The 13332-nt window shown below is 42.3% G+C and overlaps 1 protein-coding gene across 7 annotated transcripts in view; it reads left to right on the top strand.

Moving 5' to 3' along the window:
• Positions 1-13332, top strand: part of RGN (regucalcin) — a 677053-nt gene that overhangs the window by 493173 nt on the left and 170548 nt on the right. The window lies entirely within an intron of this gene.

Raw genomic sequence — 13332 nt, 5'->3', positions numbered from 1 at the left:
CAAACTCATTTTATCTTCTCAATGTGTATGCTCCCAATATTTATGACCACTCGTTTTTTGAACATATTACAACTCTGTTACTAGAGCGGGTGACTGACCCAGTGTTCCTTGCAGGTGATTTTAACCAAGTCCTGGATCCAAGTTGTGACCACTCCTCACCAGGGCAATACAGTGGGGGAACGCAAACTCAGGGTATTCCTTATCTTTGTGCCACACTGGACTTGGTAGATCCCTGGCGCTTGCTCCAGACGACAGAAAGGGACTATACACATAGATCACGTGCGCATGGAACGCTTTCCCAAATAGATTATATACTTAACATGAGCCGGGCTTTTTAAAATGTTGATTCTGCGGTCATAGGCCCACGGTAATATCAGACCATGCGTTGATATGGATAGATGCGTTGATATGGATAGATGCGTTGATATGGATAGAGGTCCAGTCCGCTGGCGAGTTACCAGCTATTTGTTTTCTGATGACCATTTTAAAACATTTTTAACAACTAAATGGGAAGAATATTTAGTTTAATGGTCAGCATCGTCAAAACCCAGCTTTGTTTTGGAGTACTGCTAAGGCGGTCCTTAGAGGTGATTGCATTGCACATGTTATAGCCCGAAATCGACATTTATCTAAGGGAATAGTCCGATTAGAACAAGAGTTAGCAGCAGCAAAACGACGATACATTCAACAACCAACTCGAGCTCTTAAGAAACACTTAATTTCTGTAGAAATGACACTCAAGTCTTACATACATGAGCGTACAGTTAAGATGTTCTTATATCAGAAATTTCAGTACCATTGTTATGGGCATCGGTCTGGGAAATTATTAGCGCATTTTACTAAACAGGCGCGGGAGCAACACTTTGTGTCTGGTCTTAGAGATAACAAGGGTCAGTTGAAACACTCTACTGAGCAGATAGAAACATAGAAATAGACGGCAGATAAGGGCCACGGCCCATCTAGTCTGCCCATCCCAATGACCCTCCCCTACCTGTCACTGTGAATAGATCCCACATGTCTATCCCATTTGGCCTTAAAATCAGGCACGCTGCTGGCCTCAATGACCTGAAGTGGAAGACTATTCCAGTGATCAACCACCCTTTCAGTGAAAAAGAATTTCCTGCTGTCACCGTGCAGTTTCCCGCCCCTGATTTTCCACGGATGCCCCCTTGTTGCCGTGGGACCCTTGAAAAAGAAGATATCTTCTTCGACCTCGATGCACCCCGTGAGATATTTGAACGTCTCAATCATGTCTCCCCTCTCTCTGCATTCCTCGAGTGAGTAGAGCTGTAACTTCTCTAGCTGCTCCTCGTATGGGAGGTCCTTGAGTCCTGAGACCATCCGGGTGGCCATTCTCTGAAGTGACTCTAGCCTCAGCACATCCTTACGGTAATGTGGCCTCCAGAATTGCACACAGTACTCTAGGTGAGGTTTCACCATGGATCTATACAATGGCATAATGACTTCAGGTTTACGGCTGACGAAACTCCTGCGTATGCAACCTATGATTTGCCTTGCTTTGGAGGAAGCTTGTTCCACTTGATTGGCAGTCTTCATGTCTTCACTGACGATCACCCCTAAATCTTGTTCTGTTTCAGTTCTTGTTAGGATCTCGCCATTAAGGCTGTAAGTCCTGCATGGATTTTGACTGCTCAGATGCATGACTTTGCATTTTTTGGCACTGAAGCTGAGTTGCCAGGACCTAGACCAGCGCTCCAGTAGAAGTAGGTCATGCATCATGTTGTCGGGCATTGAATTTCTGTCTGATGTGCTTTTGCCCACTACATTGCTTAGTTTGGCGTCATCGGCGAATAATGTTAATTTACCTCGGAGCCCTTCCGCCAAGTCTCATATATAGATATTGAATAGGATCGGGCCCAGGACGGAGCCCTGAGCTACACCACTGATCACCTCCGTCATTTCGGAGGGCGTGCCGTTTACCACTACCCTCTGAAGCCTACCTCCAAGCCAGTTCCCAATCCATTTTGTCAATGTGTCGCCCAAACTCATAGAACTCATCTTGCTCAGCAACCTGCGGTGTGGTACGCTATCAAATGCTTTGCTGAAGTCCAGGTAAACGATGTCCAGGGACTCCCCAACATCCAGCTTCCTCGTCACCCAGTCAAAGAAACTGATCAAGTTGGATTGGCAGGATCTCCCCTTAGTAAATCCATGTTGTCGGGGATCCCGTAGATTCTCCTCGTTCATGATCGTATCCAATTGGCGTTTGATTAGAGTTTCCATTAGTTTGCTCACTATTGATGTGAGACTCGCTGGTCTGTAGTTTGCTGTCTCCATCTTGGAGCCTTTCTTGTGGAGTGGAATGACGTTAGCTGTCTTCCAGTCCATCGGTACGTTACCTGTACCAAGGGAGAGATTGAAAAGCGCAGATAGCGGTTCTGCCAAGACATCACACAACTCCCTGAGCACCCTGGGGTGTAGGTTGTCAGGCCCCATTGCCTTGTTAACCTTGAGCTTTGACAGCTCGCAGTAGACACTGCTGGATGTAAACTTGAAATTACTAAATGGGCCAACTGATTCAACCGTTGTTTGTAGCTGAGGGCCGAGTCCCGGCGCCTTTCGGGTGAAGACTAAGCAGAAGTATTCATTTAACAGTTGGGCTTTTTCCGAGTCCGTTTCCACATAGTCACCGTCTGGTTTTCTGAGCTGTACTATCCCGCCTGAGTTCTTATTTCTATCACTGATATACCTGAAGAAGGATTTATCTCCTTTCTGGATGTTATTTGCTAGAGACTTCTCCATGCAGAATTTGGCCTCCCTAACTGCTGTTTTGATGGCTTTTAACTTGGCCAGATAGTCTACTCTAGAGTCCTGTTTCCCTGATTGTTTGTAAGAGATGAATGCTTTTTTCTTCTCCTTGATGAAGTCCGAGATTTCCACAGAGAACCACTGTGGCTTATTGTTCCTACTCCGTTTACTTACTGATTTAACATAGCGGTTTGTTGCTTCCTGAATGGTGGCTTTCAAAGTCAACCACATTTCTTCCACGTTATCGGTTTCTGCTTGGCTTTGTAGCGCCTGGTGAATGAAGTCTCCCATGTCTTGGAAGTTTGTGTCTTTGAATTTGAGGACCTTGGTCAGTGTGGTAGACTTAGTGAAACCTTTCCTGAGATTGAACCATACCATATTGTGGTCACTGGAGGCCAATGTGTCGCCCACCGAGACCTCTGTGACACTTTCTTCATTGGTAAGTATCAGGTCCAGTATTGCCTGATCCCTTGTTGGTTCCAACACTAGTTGCCTGAGTCTTGCTCCTTTGAAGGAGTTTAATAGCTTCCTGCTGCTGCCGGAAGCAGAGGAAAGTGAGACCCAATCCATATCAGGCATGTTGAAGTCACCTAACAATACTGTGTCCCCACGCAAGGTGATATTTTCTATATCTCCGATTAATTCCATATCTAGGTCATCCTGTTGTCTTGGGGGTCTGTATACTACGCCAAGATACAGGCATTTGTCCTTCCCTCTGGCTAAATTTACCCAAAGGGATTCCCCAGTGTACTGTACATCTGTGATTCTGGTGACCTTAATGTCATCTTTAGTATATAATGCTACACCTCCTCCCATTTTGCCCTCCCTGTCCCGGCGAAGCAAGTTGTAACCCGGTATGACCATGTCCCACCCGAGGGAATCCGTGAGCCAGGTATCAGATATCGCCACCACATCCAGGTCGGCATTTCTCATTTCTGTTTCCAATTCCAGGATCTTGTTTCCCATACTGTGGGCGTTGACGTACATAGCCCTCCATGTTGTGTGTATGTTACGTCTCAGTGGGGACCTTTCCGCTTTAGCAACTAGGACACCTTTAGCATTATTTGCATGTCTCTTACTCTCCCTAAACCCAGAGCTACAGCGTGTACCTGTCCCGGACTCCCCAGACCCAGAACTACAGTGTGCTCCTATCCCAGACTTGGAAATGTGTGTACCTTGTGGGGGTATTCCCGCTTGGGCTACTTAAACTCCTTTAGTACAATTTGCAATGTGTGTACTCTCGCTGGACCCAGAATTACAATGTGTACACCCCCTAGACCCAGAATTGCAATGTGTACTCCCCCTAGACCCAGAATTACAATGTGACCCAGAATTATAATATGACCCAGAATTATGATGTGACCCAGAATTAAAGTGTTTACTTACCTCAGTCTCAAAAAAGTATTGACAACTTAGCTCGTCAGGTATGTTGTTTGTGCCCATACCCTCCCCCAACTTATCTAGTTTAAAGCCCTGTGAAATAGGCGGGCTAGGCAGTGTCCAAGGACGTTCTTCCCTCTTCTGGTCAGGTGTAACCCGTCAGGTCCCTGCAGTCCTTGCAGTGCCTCTCCATGGTGCAGGAACCCAAAGTTCATTTCCTTGCACCATCCCTGCAGCCAGTCGTTCACCATCCGGACGCGATCCTCCCTGGCGCAGATTTTTCAGGATTATTTTCAGGGAATCTATGGTCGGTGGGACTCGGGAGATAAGCATCTTATTCGCGACTATTTAGAAGATTCTGGCATCCCTCGGTTATCAGACCGGGAGGTGGAGTCTCTGAATGCACCTATCACACCCAAAGAATTGCAGAAGGTCATCCAGCTTCAAAGAAATTACTCTGCACCAGGGCAGATGGCTTCACGGCAGAATTCTACAAGATGTTATCAGCTCAGATTGGGCCCTTTCTACGTGAGTGTTATACTCTGGCGATACAGGATGAGCAGTTCCCAACGGGAGCTACTGAAGCCCTAATTACCTTAATTCTAAAGCCAGGGAAGGAGGGTGCTGCTCCCGAGTCCTACCGACCAATTTCACTTTTAAATGTGGATATTAAAATCCTATCAAAAATTTTAGCTGATAGACTTGCTCTCCTTCTTCCAAACCTTATTGCTCCGGACCAGGTGGGCTTTGTGAGAGGTAGACAGGCAGTACATAATGTCCGTAAGGCGATATTAGCATTGGCACATGCACAATCCCAAAATATACCGATGCTGTTACTCAGATTAGATGCAGCGCAAGCTTTTGATCAGGTAAATTGGACATATTTATTTGAGGTGCTAGATTATATGGGAATGACTGGTTGGTATGTTAGAGCGTTGCGGACCTTGTATTTAAATCCAATGGCACGGCTGCTGGTTAATGAGGTCATCATGGACTCTATACTAATAGAACGGGGTACTAGGCAGGGTTGTTCTTTGTCCCCCCTACTTTTCTTGCTTTATTTAGAACATTTTCTTCAAACTGCAGCTTAAGATCAAGATATACATGGAGTTGACTTTGCAAATCAATCCCTCAAAGTTTTGTTGTTTTTTTTAAGTTCAATAATTTTTTATTGAAATTTCAATACAGAACAAAGAGATAAAAGACAATCTGTACATGGATACTGAACAGTGCTGAAGCAATTAAGCAGGGCAATGGGTATAAAAGAAAAAAGGAGAAATAAACTGAAATCGAGACACATATTGAAAACGAGGCAACATCTGTATGCTATGCAACTAATGATGATAAATACCAAACAGGCATGTTAGATAGGAGCGAAGAGTACAGTTTGACATCATCATCTCATAAGGAAATGTTCAATAATATAAAAGCATTACATGTGCAAGAAACTCAGAGGGCCATAGCTTGTGGTAATTTAGTATAAGCAATGAGAGGAGCCCAGATCCGCTCAAAACGAGTTAGAGATCCAGCTCGTTCAGCAAAGATACGTTCAAATTTAGCTATCATACATACATTATGCCACCAGATATGGTAACTCACAGCCTCCAGAGATTTCCAGTTGGAGAGGATGTGTTTGATGGCTATAAGGACTAGTAAATGCAGTTGGAGAGAGATGTGTTGGATCCAGAGCCGCCCAAAACAATAGTATGATATGATAGAGATAAGGGCAATTGTAACCGAGATTTAATGTCCTCCCACACCCTGTTCTAGAAGGATTGTAGCAGCGGGCAATCAAAGAGCATGTGACGCAGTGTACCTTGAGATGAGCCACAGGACCAATAATTGTCGCACATACCAGGAGTGAATTTAGCTAATCGACTAGGTGTCCAGTATGCTCTGTGTAGCAGAAATAGGGATGTTTTTAGAAAAGAGGCCGCTTTGCAAACATAAGAAGTACGAGACCAAATATAGTCCCATTGCTGCTCTTCCAGGTCTAGGTGCAGTTCAGAGGTCCATTAATTCTCCGTCTCAGTCGGTTGAGTAATCTTGTGAAGTCTAAGAAACTTATACCAATTAGATGCCTCCTTCTTACCACAAGATATTAAGGGGCAGAGTGATAGTATCGAGGGTTTATCAGCTACTAAAGTATGTGATTTGAGGTGAGTGGAGAGAGCATGTTTCAGTTGTAACCACTGAAATTGTTGAGTGATCGACAATCCGGAATTAATACTCAGCTGTTCAAATGAGGACCAGACTTTACCATTGTATAATTGCCGTATCTGATGAATCCCCAGCTTTTGCCAATGTTTCCAATCTATCAGTTGGTTCTGAATTTGAAGTATTCTGTTACGCCAAATAGGAGATTGTAGAGTATCCAACCACTTGATGTCCAAATACTGCTCAACTTGTTTGAAGACATTTATTGCTGATAGAAGAATGTGATCACGAGTGAGTGTAGACGACGGTGGGCACATAAATGGCATGTGTTGTAGGTGAAGAGGGTGGTATTTGTCTCTTTCAAAGAGTAACCAAGAATTGGTGAATGCACAAGATGCATCTGATAGAAGCCAACGAGAGCCCTGGCGAAGCAAAAAGTCACAATGATAATCAAATAGATCAGGAAAGTTGACTCCCTCTTTCGATCTATTTTGTTTTAATTTATGCAGAGCAATCCTGGGGACCTTGTCATTCCACAAGTATTTGGACATGATGGCTTCCAAACGTTTGTAAAGTGAGGGTTGTAACAAAATCGGCAGCATACTCAGAGTGTAGAGAATTTTGGGTGTGAGAACCATTTTAATCAAGTCCAGTCTGCCCCATCAGGATAAGCTTAAAGGGGACCATTTGCTGATTTGATCCTTGACAATGTGCAGTAAGTGGGACGAGCAATGTTCTATAGTGGAATCAATGGTGTTTCCAAAGCGAATGCCTAAATATTTCAGTTTAGTATCAGTCCATTGAAATCCATGCTGTGTGATCATATGTTGCTGGACCAAGGAGTTTAAAGGCATGATTTCCGTCTTACTATTATTTAGTTTATAACCTGAGATCGCCGCATAGTCGTTGATGAGGGAGAGTAGGGCAGGAATGGAGTCCGGAGTAAGGTACAATAGAATGTCATCTGCATAGGCAGAGAGTTTGACCTCAAAACCACCGCATTTCGCCCCATGGATATTATCATTAAGACGAATGGAGTGTAAAAAGGGCTCCAGAGCCAGATTAAATAGCAGTGGCGAGAGCGGACATCCCTGCCTAGTGCCTCTTGTGGGTGTGAAGTGAGAGGAGGCAAATCCATTGATTCTAACGTTGGTTCTGGGAGCTGAGTATAGTACTTTGATCATTGATATAGCTAATTCCTCAAAGCCAAACCATTTCAGAGTTGAAAATAAGTAGTCCCATTCCACACGATCGAACGCTTTCTCAGCGTCAAGAGCTTGCGCCAGCAAGGGGGACTTGTTGACGTTAGCATGGTGAATAATGTTCGTGAACATGCGAGCATTGTCACTCGAGAGTCTGTTCAGCATAAATCCATTTTGTTCAGGGCCAATCAGTTTTGGGAGCAGCACTTGTAGAGGAGTAGCAATAATTTTCACATATATTTTTGCGTCCACATTAATAAGAGCCAGAGGACGATAATTTGAGACCTGAAGAGGATCCTTGCCAGGTTTTGGTAACACTATTATGCTGGCTTCAGTGAATGTGCCCCTCACATTACCTGTACGAATGAAAAGTTCGAATAAGGAGACCAGATATGGAGATAGAAGATCCTGAAAGGTGGAGTAAAACTCTGATGTGAAACTATCCGGTCCGGGCGCTTTTCGCTTTGGCATCTGACGTAACACTGAGCGGATATCAGTCTCTGTGATGGGTGAAGACAATGAGTCATTATCAGCTTTAGAGAGGGTAGGATGTGCAGAGTCGGTTAATATCCTGGCCGTGTCAGGAGCAGAAATTTCTGAGGTATACAATTTTTCATAAAATTGATGAAAAGCCTGTGATATCTGAGAGGGATCTGCAGTGAGGTGGCCCTCGGCAGTATGGATGGCAGATATAGTTAATCGCTCTTCCTGGACTTTCAAGAAACGTGCCAGTGCACTACCTGCTTTATTACTATCACAGTGATAGTGAGCCGTTTGCATGAATATTGCATTGCCTGCCCTTCTGCTAAGCAACAAATTATAACACATTTTCTCTTGATGTAATAAACTCAGGGTAACCATGTCAGCAGGATTAGTCTGGTGTCGCCCTTCGAGGTCTTTAATGGTTTTCTCGTGGTCTGCCAATTGTTTGAATAGGTCTTTTGATTTGCGAGCTTGATAGGAGATAATGACCCCTCGAATGGTAACTTTGAACGCATCCCATAATGTTATCAGATCAATGTCGTCAGTGGCGTTGAGATCAAAGTAATCCTTAATGGCCTTGCGAATTACTTCCACAAAATCTTCATTATTTAAGAGAGTGTTGTTAAAACGCCATGTCGAACCTTTCTTTGAAAGGAGAGAATCATTGAATGAAATTTCTATGGATGCATGGTCAGACACTGAGATTTCATTTATGTAAGAATGTGTTACACTGTTCAAAAGGTTATTGCTAATTAAAAAGAAGTCTATTCTGGAGTAAGAGTTATGCGGCGCAGAATGAAAGGTGTACTGTTTATCCACATTATGCATAAGTCTCCAAACATCGACCAGTCGTAACTGTGTGATCATGTTATGTAAGCTTCGCCATGCCCGAGTCGGCTTATGGGCGACTAACGATTTTCTATCAATAGTTGGATCTAGTACCAGATTGAAGTCACCTACTAATATATGAGCTTGTGAATTATCATCCAGTATTGTAGATAATAGACTATCAAAGAATTCAGGCTTGTCTTGATTAGGAGCGTATACATTTATTAGTGATGTCTCCTTTTGATGAATAAGAAGTTTGATTATGGCCCACCATCCTTCAGTATCAGTATGGTGAGATACCAGTTTGATGTGATCACATTTTCTAATTAGAACAGCAACACCATTCTTTTTGTGTGCAGCAGGAGACGCTATAGCAGGAAGAGACCAAGAGGTTTTCAGCTTAGCTGATTCAACCAAACTTAGATGAGTTTCTTGGAAACATATTATGTCAGGGGATTTTTTGGAGGCATAATCCAATATCTTTTTGCATTTTATAGGATTATTAAACCCGTTGACATTTAATGATACAATTTTACCATGGCAAGCTTGAGAAAAGAGTAGCATAGAAGGTGAGTGTCAAACATACAAACATGACCTATTTACAACAATCATAATTGAAATACTTTTGATGGAGGTGAAACATTAAGTCATACAGATGTGCATAAGAGCTGTTACGTCTTAATAAAAACGAATAACAGTGACCACCCATGGGTAGAAAGCGCATAAGGGTGACATGGTCACAGGACCAGCAAGGCAAACAAGTTATCCTCACTCGAGTAAAGCTTCAGAAACAACAGTGAGCTAGATATAGCATAAATGCATTTACAAACAGAGCAACTTCAAACAGAGCGTGAATAAACCAAACTTTTGCGTAGTATGATTACAGAGAACACCATGACTAGGAACAACATATTAGGAGTACAGGAGAGTTGAGGAAACTAGTCCTGAATTGTACAAAGACAGCCAGCAGAGGAACCTAGAAATAAGTAGAGAGGGTATGCGATGAACCAATGCCAGTTGTAGTAAGAAAGAATTACAAAAAACAAACCAAAGAAAACCTATAGTAGTCCCAGTTTATGTCAAGGAAGGGGTAAGGAAGACATCTAGACCGCAGCAACTTTGGGGGCAACAGTAAATCAGTTAGTGAAATATAAAGTGCAAACAGAGCAACAATTAATAGAATTTGTCGATAATACAATATGTTAACTCATGCAATGAAACAAAAATGATTGTAAATGATCTATGGAACAATTGATGACAATCAATAAGAAACCCATGAGGAGGGAGGCACAGAACAATATACAGCGCAGAATAGACTTATTAGTACAATACATAATGAGCAATGTGTTCAGGAATTAAGAGTAAAGGGAGGATAACAATAGATAAATAAGTTAAAGTTGATAAGCAGTAAGTAATACATAAGAGACGAGACATAATACAAGACATATTGCAGTATGAGCATAAAAGCACAATTCATGGTGCATTAGAGAAAATAGTGAGAAGATGACAACAGTCGAACATTTATATATTGATAATCAGTAATGTAATTTCAGGAAAGGTAAAACATAGTGCGACACAAATTTCAGGATGAGCATAATAGCATAATACATAGGAATTAATGTGTGCAGGAAGAGAGAATAAGGGGGAGATGACAATAGACAAACACATGAAAGGTTAATGAACAGTATGTAATTCATGAGAAGTGAGACAAAGTACAGCACACAATGCAGGATAAGCACATTAGCACAATTCATAGAGATTAAGGTGAGCGGTGAGAGAAAGTAAGGGAAGGATGACAACAGACGTGCAAATCCAACTTAATATACAGTAAATGATAGATGAGAGACGAGTAACAGGACAGCACACAATACATGGTAGACATAGTGGTACAAAGTACGTTGAACAGCGCTTGCAGGAAGAGTGAAGCAGGGAGTGGACGACATCAATACAAACATGATTAAATTAATAAGCAGTATAGAAATTCATGAAAGGGTAGTAATGCACTCGTTGCGAGATAAGCATGTTAGCACAATTCAATATGTTTAATGTGAGCAAGGAAAGAGAAAAAAGGAAAGTTAACATCAGACGAGCGCTAAAGCAATAATAATGGCTGTATAAACCATAAGGATAGCATATACACCTTGGATGAATAGTGTTGTAGTGAAAGATAGCAATGCTGAGAAAAACTCATAATCGGGATAAAGCACACAGGATCGTAATATAAGGGACAGCATCTAAAATAGCCCTTATGCAATTTAAAAGAGGTATTAAGCATTAAAAGCACCCATACAACTACCAAATAGGTAATAGAAAAATGTAATTAAAAGCTAGCATGTAATAATTAATAAGAGACAAGTAGCGAGAACAGCAATCTATGAAATAATAAAATGGTTCAAAGCAGTTCATGCACAGTTAATGAAAAGTAAAGCAACGAGGCAGACAACGCAAAGGAGACATATAGGGAGATATGTATAAAAGACATTGCCCAAAAATTGGAAAGCGAGGATGAAGACTATGACTGATGCAATTTATGCACTTGAACAGAGGATGAGATACTGAGAAGCATGAAAGGAGCATAAAATTAGCGGTAGGAGCATGAAATTAATGAGGGGGGTAGTTATAGTTGGAAAATCAAAACAATAGGAAAGATTAGCAGCAGTCTTAAATAATGGAGAAAACAGGAAGGAAAAATGTGTGTATAAGAGCAGACAAATTTAATTACAGCTGAATAAAATTAACGGTTGACATAACAAGGAACTGATAAGACATTTAGCAATGACACATGTCATACCGTAGGAAACATCATGGTAGGGAGCCTAGGACAAGTAAATGCTCGGACCTATCGAGATAAAACGCTATTAAAATGCATTTATAATAAGGATCATGTGACAGTGACAAACAAAAAAGAGTCAGCAATCGTGATAGTTGAGATATTCAAATAACGAGCTACCAAGCATATGTGCTGAACAAGGGTAAAGTCAGGCATTGAGTTACTGTGAATAGTGGATAAACCTTATCGTAAAACAAGTAATCCATATAAAGAAATCCAACAGATAAGGCCAAGTAGCAGTGCAGAGAAAATACATCAACACGTGGCAGCAAGAGAAAATGCCCACCGTTGTTTTTGCTGGCAACATGGAGTCAGTGTAAAACCACTCAGGAATCCTCAGAATGGAAAAGAGGTGTCTCAAACCCTGTCTATGTTGGTCGGTTGAAGATCTTCCAGGAAGTCAGCCAGAAGCTGTGGGTCGGTGAAGTTTTTCGTTTGATTATTAATAGTGATCCTCATCGTGGCAGGGAACAGCATGCCAAATTGAGCTTTTAGGTCTTTAAGCTTTGGGCGAAAAGCAAGTAGATTCTTTCTACGGAGAGCAGCTTGTTTTGTGAGATCTGGAACGAATAGGATAGTATGAGTATCCAGCTTGATTGGAGATTTAATTTTCACACGCTGCATGACCTCCATCAGTTGAGTATAGCGTAGAAAACGAACAATTATGGCTCTGGGATACTTCGCGTTGACTGGGCGAAATGAGGGCACCCTGTGAGCCCGATCTAGCTCTAGATCTCTTGTGAAATGCAGATCTAGGATTTCTGGTATTAATTTCTCCATATAAGCCACAACATCCACTCCCTCCTTCCCTTCCGGGACACCCAGAACTCTAAGATTATTCCTACGCAAACGTAGCTGCAGATCTTCCAGGTCATTTTCTAATTGACTGATTTTTCTTCCCTGTCCCTGCAGAGATTTAATGGCAGCTTGGGCAGAGGATTGAAAGGTTTCCACCGCTGTAACTCTATCCGACAATTGCTTGAGCTCTTGTTTCAAGGAGGGCGAGGTCATTTTAATATCTGTGGTGTCCTCCTTGGTATCATTTTACCATGTCCCTCATAGCCCTGAGCTCTGCTAAGACAGTCCTGAAGCGTGTCGGGCTCTGTTTTATCGTCGATTGTCTTCTGTGGAGTCATAGGCTCTGGCTTGTGGCGGTTTTCCCACTTTAGAGGACGCCATGAGGTGTTAGGAAGCGATTTCAATGTGAATATTGTTAAACCTTTAAGGATAACTCCGATTATCGATTGATTTTAGAGAAAGCCAAGCCGGAGCACACGGACTACGCCGCCATTACTTATCACGCCCTCTAGTGCCCCAAAGTTTTAGCTTTTGCGGACGATTTACTTTTTACTTTAACCAGCCCTGGTCAATCTATTCCTCACCTTCTGCAAGCTCTGGAGGAATTTCGATTTTACTCGGGCCTTTTCCTTAAATTACCAGAAATCTACTGCTTTGGCCAGCCCGATTGCATTTGCAAACAGTCATGGGACGGGGACTTTCCTTTCACATGGGCCTCTACCTCCATTAAATACTTGGGGATATGGATCCCTAGAGTTATCACGACTCTTTATCAAAAGCATATTTCTTCCGTAATTGCAGGACACTTTACAGCGCTTGCAATATCTGGTTTAATTTCCCCTCACTGTAGCGGGAAGGGTGTGCCTTATATAATTATGGTGCTTT

The sequence above is a fragment of the Geotrypetes seraphini genome, chromosome 6 (genome assembly GCF_902459505.1).
Source record: "Geotrypetes seraphini chromosome 6, aGeoSer1.1, whole genome shotgun sequence".
Taxonomy (NCBI): Eukaryota; Metazoa; Chordata; class Amphibia; order Gymnophiona; family Dermophiidae; genus Geotrypetes; species Geotrypetes seraphini.
This window is presented reverse-complemented; position numbering and strand designations above follow the sequence as displayed.